The sequence below is a fragment of the Malurus melanocephalus genome, unplaced genomic scaffold (genome assembly GCF_030028575.1).
Source record: "Malurus melanocephalus ecotype Western Australia unplaced genomic scaffold, MMel_1.1 scaffold_195, whole genome shotgun sequence".
Lineage (NCBI taxonomy): Eukaryota > Metazoa > Chordata > Aves > Passeriformes > Maluridae > Malurus > Malurus melanocephalus.
In genome coordinates, this window is record NW_026623427.1 from 1,192,086 (window position 1) to 1,199,767 (window position 7,682).

Sequence of the window (7,682 nt, forward strand, 5' to 3'; positions counted from 1 at the left end):
TGACACCTCAGTGAAGACTTTGACATGCCTTATTCATTCTAGTTATTTTTATGGTATTGGTTTTGTTAGATTGCTTTCCCATATGAAGAATAAAACWATAACTGTTCTGACTTAAAATTGTCCAATTCATTTTTATCCAAGTTTTGTTAAATCTAAATCATGTTCATCAGCTCTTCTTACTCCCATCACCCTTCACTCACACCAGAAAGGCAATGTATATTGGTGGTTTGAAAAGAGGCATTTGATATTCTCTGATGGACTACAATAAATATCTGAAGTAAGTACCTGCCTCATGTCTTGTGGTTTCTTGTCTGAAGAATGAAAAGTGCTCTCTGTAGACCAGCAGTGTTAATCCCATGATTGTCAGTTGCTGGAGAATCATGAGGTAAAATGRATCTTTAAAATAACTTATGAGGATTTCATTCTACAGTGTCTTTTTTTTCAGGCATATTTATGTGCCAGCCAGATTCCCCTAAAATTTTTCAGAGAAGAGAAAAACATTGTGGAAGTGTCCAAAGTCATGACACCTAAGGATAAATTACAGGCAGGAGTCATTTATTTGTTCTTTTGCCAAATACGAGACCTTTCTATGTCTATATATAAAAGGCTTTTTAAAATTCTACTTAMTTGTTATTTTGAACTTACTTATTAGTTCTAAATCAATCACATTAGGACTTCATTTAATGATAGTATTTTATTGATATTATTGAACTTTTTCCTTTTTTTTTTTTCTTTTTTTTTCTTTTTGCATAAGACTGCCCATGATTCAGGAGTCTTTCAGGAGTCTTAAAGTGCAAATCAATCTCGGTCTTTAAGAAATTTGGGATCTAGCAAATTAGAGGGGTCTCTTTCTCCTTTTTAGTTTGGCTTATTCTAATTCCTTCAGTGGTGCCTAAGATTTCAAGCTTGGTTTTTAAACTGTCCATGAAGCCTCTTTAAAATTCTTCTGTTGATTAGGTTTCAGGTTTAAGGGGTTTGTTCAGATGCCTACATATTGCTGTCTGGCATCACTTGAAACAGCTTGAGTTAGCCAAGRTATCTGCCCAGAGCCAGCAGATTTGACACAGGACCTGCAGAGCCCTGCATCCTTCCAGACTCCAATTAATTGTCCATGTGGAATGGTCTCAAGAATGTTAAATGAAACTAAAGGCCTACATTTAGGCAAGAGAATCAATTTCCTAAATTCAGGTGAGCTGAATCCCACCCTAACCTGGTACCAGCCTAGACTGGGGTGAACTAAATCTCACCCTGAGAAGGGGTTTATTTGTCTAAATAAAGGYACTGTTGCCATTCTGGGTAGGACARGCTTYGGCTCAGCTGTYGACTGGACCTGTTGTATATCCTGWGTCTACACTTCCAGTCCCACTGCCTTGGGTTTTCTAGGCTGTCTCAAAGGGCACTGGACACTTTGGTAAGGCTCACTGAGYCACAGCTTGCATTGCATTCAAGATATCTGTGTGTAGCTGGCAAATATGCAAGGAGCAGGAAATCCGTGGCTTCCTGGGACAGCGGCTGAAGCCAATCCATGGAACGCTGAGCATCTCCAGGGGCACTCCCTGACCTGCTCTGGGCACCCACAGCAGCTCCCTAAGATAGATAAAGCCTGACACCTTCTGGGCGTGTCTATCACTGAACCGAGAGAAACCAGCTCACTTTAAAACTGGTTTTGCGAGCAAATGGTTTAGCTAGGGCTGGAAATGTACTCCTTTCTTTAGAGTGGAATGCTTGCTCTCCCCATCTTAGACCAACTCTGAGTTTTCAAAGAGAAAAAAAGTACTTTGCAGTGTTCAACCCCTGAAGAAAACTGAAGAATGATTTCCAGTTTCTAATAATTTTGTAGTATTTTTTTTATCTTTTTAACACAAGGCAAACCTTGCTGTGMATATTTAATGACAAGGTAAAAACAATTGCTCTTCATAGAAGAGTCTAGTAAAATCAACAAATTAAAATTCTGGTACTTCCTTGAAGACACATTACCTGAAGCAGTGCTTAGAGTCTTCTTTGACTCATGGAAAGTCTAACAATTAACAATTTCTTTTCATTATTATTCTTTTCTTGTGCACCTACAAGAATATTCTATTAATTAATAGTGCCTTGCTTTAAAACCTGTTGGAACAGAAAGAAAATGTGAATTGCTAGGTATTTGAATCCATGAAGTGTCAAAAATTTACCTGCTTATTCAAACACCACTAAATCCTTTAGTCTAGGAATACTATCACAACCATTTTCTCTGCCAGATTTCTGAKATTTGTTTGATGACTGTATGAAACATTGCAAGTGTATTTTGATACTTTTGTCTCATCAGAATGCAAATAAAATTCAAGGAGAATGAAGTGTGAGAAAGTATTTTAAAAAGTGAAAATACAACCATCTAACTGTTTGAAAACAACAGATGCTTTTGTTTGAATGGCAAGTAAAGTTTCTGTTTGGTTCTTTTACAATTTAGAGAYGGTATTTGTACACCAGCCTTATCACTGAAATGATATTGATATAGTAAATTGTGAGGCCTTGCTGAATTTATTAGCACTCTCTTGGTTTAATACACTATTGAACCTAATATTACATTTGCATCTGTGAAATGCATATCCATTCTCTTGAACATTGGGGTAGTATCGATGGCAAACATTAATAAATCYAATTGACTGTTGACATTAATCCAGGGAAAACCATGGCCTAAGAAAATGTTTCCTGATGCATTGCTGAGCTCAGGCATACCAGAGAGCCATCAAATACAGATTCCCAGCTAATATAAAGAATGTGCAGGTGTCAAGAACTTGCAATATGATGTAAATGCAGGAAAAAAAAMCCCTGGGATTTGGATCTACATGAGGAATGATATTGTCTTATRAAGAGAGAGACTATGGCTCATTTTTGAGCAGCTCTGTGTGACAGATGATGCTCACTTCTGCCATCAGATTCATCTGTCCAAGCCCAGCCCACGGGAGGGAGCTCAGGGCTGGGCAGCCCATGCAGCTCTGGGGACAGGGCAGTGAGAGACCATGGAGAACAGCAGGGGCTTGGAGAAGAGACCATCCTACTGCAATGAGACATTTTTGATACCTATAATTACTTCAAATAAATTATTTTRTGGGATAAGGAGCATGGGAGAAAGAAGAGAGTAAAATGAAAGAAGTCCGGGAGCTATAGAATAATGGAATTCAGAGGAAAAATTGGAGCAGAGTATCAGTAAAAATATCCTTAAAACTGATAAAGATGCTTAGTCTGGCTCCTGATTTTAATTTTTGTGATGAAGTTTCTCTTTTTTCTGGTTAATGACTTTCTTCAATCATTCATTTATTTAGTTTTGATAGAGATATTAATTAATTCTAAACAATCAGTAAAATAACAAATACAGAAACCCTTAATCAGATGTTGAAAACTTCCATCTTTCAACTGTAACCCTGACTATACTTAAAAACAGCAGAGTATATATGATACAAATGATCAGAACATGGGACAACTCTGTGCTACTCAATTTATGATGCTTCTTTAAAATACAGCCCAGGTTTAGGTATCATTCTACCCTCCCCCACTGGAAATAATATTAATAGGTAAGTTAGAGGAGGGTGAAATWGATATATTTGACAAGAAAGGCAGGAAGAGCCAAAAAATAGGGCGGGCAACATAGAAGAGAGGAGGGAGACTGGAGAATCCTCCAGAGGAACAAACAGAAGTGAAATCTCTGGGCACCTCCAAGCAGAAAACAGAACTGGGACAATCCTGCACTGCAGTGTAAACATGCTTGAAACTCAGACTGGATTTTTTTTCTTTCCCCAACTGTTGTRAAGCTTGGGAAATTCTCTTTCCCAATTCAGTTACAGTGCCCTGAAATGTTGAAAATTTGAGGGACTCCTCCCTGAAACAATTTCAAAGATCCTTAACCACACCACAGGAACAACTGAAAACTAAGGGATTCTATTCTAGGGCAAGCAGCTCCACCACACATGGAGAAGGAAAAAAGCCTGACGTTCCCTGGTTGCAAATTGAATTTACTGACACTTTTCAGGCAAAGGCAATATTCCAAGTAGTCATCTTGTTGCTCAATAAATTCCCATTCCCACTCACTTTGCTCTAAAACCTGCCCCTACCTTGCTTCCAAATGAAATAAATCATGGAATATTGGAGAAAAGAGGAGAGAGCAATTTTGTGAAGTACTACTAGAGATGTGTTTTCCAGATAAAAACCATGCCAATATTGAGAGATTGACAGCAACTAAAACAAAAATGAGCATGAGACAGGCTGTTGTGATAAGCCGACACAAATTCATCTGTCTGAATAACACAATTAATTAAGTATACATCACAAAAMCACAACTAAGCTAAAAAATGTAGATACAGGCCAAGACTGAAACGAAAAGTACCACTTTTCCCCTCCCTTTTCAATTATAAGTAGAATTATACCTTTTATCTTTATGTTTGTCTGTCCTAGCACAKCCACCAGGGTATACTTCTTTCTTACCAGCAGATAGGTACAGTGTAAATGAGCACTGAACTCTGAGCCTTATTRCTGACAAGAGCAACTTTTGAGCATTTGTGTTTAGCAGCTTTTCAGTTAACTCAGGCAGAGGAGGCAACTGTGAAACTCTTAGAGAYACTTGAACAATAATACACACAACGCTCCTCATAAATATAAAGCTGCTGAAAGGTGTTTTCAAGTAGAAGTCATGGGGGAAGAAAAAAAGCAAGAAACCTCAGGAGATCTTCTAAGTAAAAAAATTAAAAAAAAAAAAAATCTGGTAAGAGACAGTATGGACCAAACAGAGATGGATGGCCTGGAAGCAGCCTGCATGCAGCAATGAAATCACCTGGTGAAGGAAGCTACAAGGGAGATTTTGTGGCCTCACCACTGAATATTTAAGCATTTGTCTCCCAGTCATAAATCCACATAACACAATTCACCAAATCCAGAACAGACAGCTGAGCTCTCTACTATACACCCGCAGAAAATCAGGATCCACAGAAGGAGATCCATGGCAGGCAGAACCATGGTGCTGGAAAGGATCTTTTTAATCTTGTCTGTGAGAAAGCCTGAGGGCAGAGATAAGGGCTGCACACCTAGTGACTGCCTCTTTTATTTAGGCACTTGGAAGTACTGCCAAGGGCAGTGGCTGCAGTCCACCCATATTTTCTTTCCCTTCTGCCTGTTGAATTTGGTCCAGGGTTCATCAATTTGTCCACAGGCCAGAGACAGCAAGGCAGTGAAGGGAGGAGAGATGAACAGGGATGGATTATGTGATGTGAAGAGACCTGACTGCTTATTTGCTCTTTACTCAAAAGCTTGGTGTGTTGAGGTTTCTCACTCTCATAGTCAGATTTACCTTTGTTTCTATCTGCAAAACCCATCTGTCCTGGCCCAAGGACAAATGAGACCTCTGAAGTGGGAACACATGGCRATGGTAATGTCATCATAAGTGCAAATGGGATTTGTGAAGAAGATCAGGACAGGCAAAATAAYCCAAACTTCCAGATTCTCCAATTAGGTGAATACCTGGAGCTTTCTTTTCTTATTTCATCCATACTCTTCTGGTACTGGAGCATAGTTTTGGATCTATACAGTGCAATGATTTATATGTTSTGTTAATTTGAAGCCAGATATAGAGGTACTTTTGCTGTCTGTGGTCTTTCAGCCTTAAGAAGAGAAGGTGAATGCCCCTTCACAGGAAGAAGCTGGTGTGTTAGAAAGATGGACAGCATTGSTACCATGTTTTCTGTCCACCCAGGTCTTGGAAAGCCTAATTTCAGTAAGAAACTCTGGATAATAAATATCTGCTGAGTTTCAGCTGCAGGAGCACTGAAACAGAGCAGGATTATAGACACAGCTTCGTTCATAACCTGACTTAGTGCAGGCAGCTGTGTGCAGGGCATATCACTGGCTGCATGCACTGCATGGCAGGGCACAGCCAGCATTTCAGGAAAACAAGTTTCCTTCCTGGTAGCTATCAGCCTCCATGCCTGGTTCTCCAAGTGTGTGCTTTCACTGCTRAATTTAGCTGACAGTCTTCCAATCTGCTTCTTTTCTTTCCCTTTTCTGCCACTGCAAGCATAGGCAGGTGTCTGCCCCAGAAGTCAGTGATGGTATTGCAACTTACCATTTTACAACAATAGCCAAGAGATGTAGTAGCTTTATGTCACTTCTTTCCTAAATCGGGGCAGAATTGGAACAAATTCCATTCCAAGCCTTTAGCTAAACAGCCAGGAATGAGATTTAATTTAATTCAGAAAACARGTTCTCACTAATTCCTTAAGAATATATTCATGATAATCATTTTCACAAAGGCACAGGCTGTGACTGACAGTGATGATATGGATTTCATCCACTTACTACAGTGTCAAAATTTAGGCACCTGACCYATTGGGTGACTCAGAAAGAGGCATTAGCTGCCCACAGATCCAGTACAGCCAGGTAGAGAGAGAATTGACTAGAGACCAGAGAGCATTAAGCTCCTCAGAGAGATATCCACACAAAAGCCCTCCATGCAAAGCTGAAAGCTGCATGGGTCTAGCTAACAAAAAAGGCTGAGGAAGGGATGTTTTTGAGCACATCTCCAGAGCTCAAACATCTCATTTGCAGCTGTTATGCACTCCTGYGTGATTCAGAGTGTTTTCTCAGAAGAAAGCATCAGTTCAGAAGGAATTATTTCARAGGGGGGCAGGGGTGGTGATGATTACACCCATCTTAGCTTGAAACCTATCAGCAGAGCACCTCCCACCTGTCAAAGATGTGCCCTGAGTAAAAAGCAACCACAAAGACAGATGTGTTGATGTCTTATCCTTCCTCCCTGGGCTGAGCTGTGTGACTGTTTAGTTATGAATGTGAGAGGAAAAAGTGAAGGCCTGAGGTAGCCCAYGGGCATCAGCTGAGGTTATGCTTTGCACTGATTTGTAGAATGAAAATTCCAGGGTGTCTGGCCTGTGTGGAGATTGGGGATGTTTTGTTTTCAGCATTATTTTCCTCAGTTTAGGCATCTATGGGAGCCTCTCAGCATCCCTCTTCATCCCACCCCAGCAGCCTCAGGACAATTTATGMAAAAAGGTATTTAATAACACCTGCAYTAACCAGAAAAAAAAAAAAAAAAAAAAAAAAAAAAAAAAAGCCTCTTCTATAGTTTGGGATGAATGGAGTATCACAACTTGTAAAAACAAACCTTTACAATCAGAGTTGTTGAAGGATTTCCTCCACCCATCACCCATGCTTCAAAGTGTCTATTCTCAATTACCTTTATTTTTAAGCATTTCATAGACAGCTGACCTGTGCTTCTTTCCTTCACCAAAGATACAATTTTTCTTGGTTGCTGGACCAATACTGTACTTTTTTAAGAGGGAGAAAAAGAGCTTTCTGGCGTCACCAGGTAATTTTTCAATAAGCCACGAGAGGGCAGGTTGTGCTCTCGATACAGCTGCAGATTTTTATAAGCAGTTGTTAAACCCGCCACAGTTTTAAAGCCTTAATTACCAAACTAAGCCGCAGCCAGTGAAAAGAGGAATGTGCAGGTCTTTGACCCTAGTACCCGTTGTGTGCATTGCATCAATCTGATGCCCTCATTGCTTTTCTTCTGGAAAGGAAAATACCTTTCCACTCAGTTTACATGTGATATGGGAACAACTCTCCTTTGCTTTACCCACAGGCTCTTACGCAAAATCTGTTCTAACAAGTTAGCTGCTGTGCTACATTTTTTATATTTC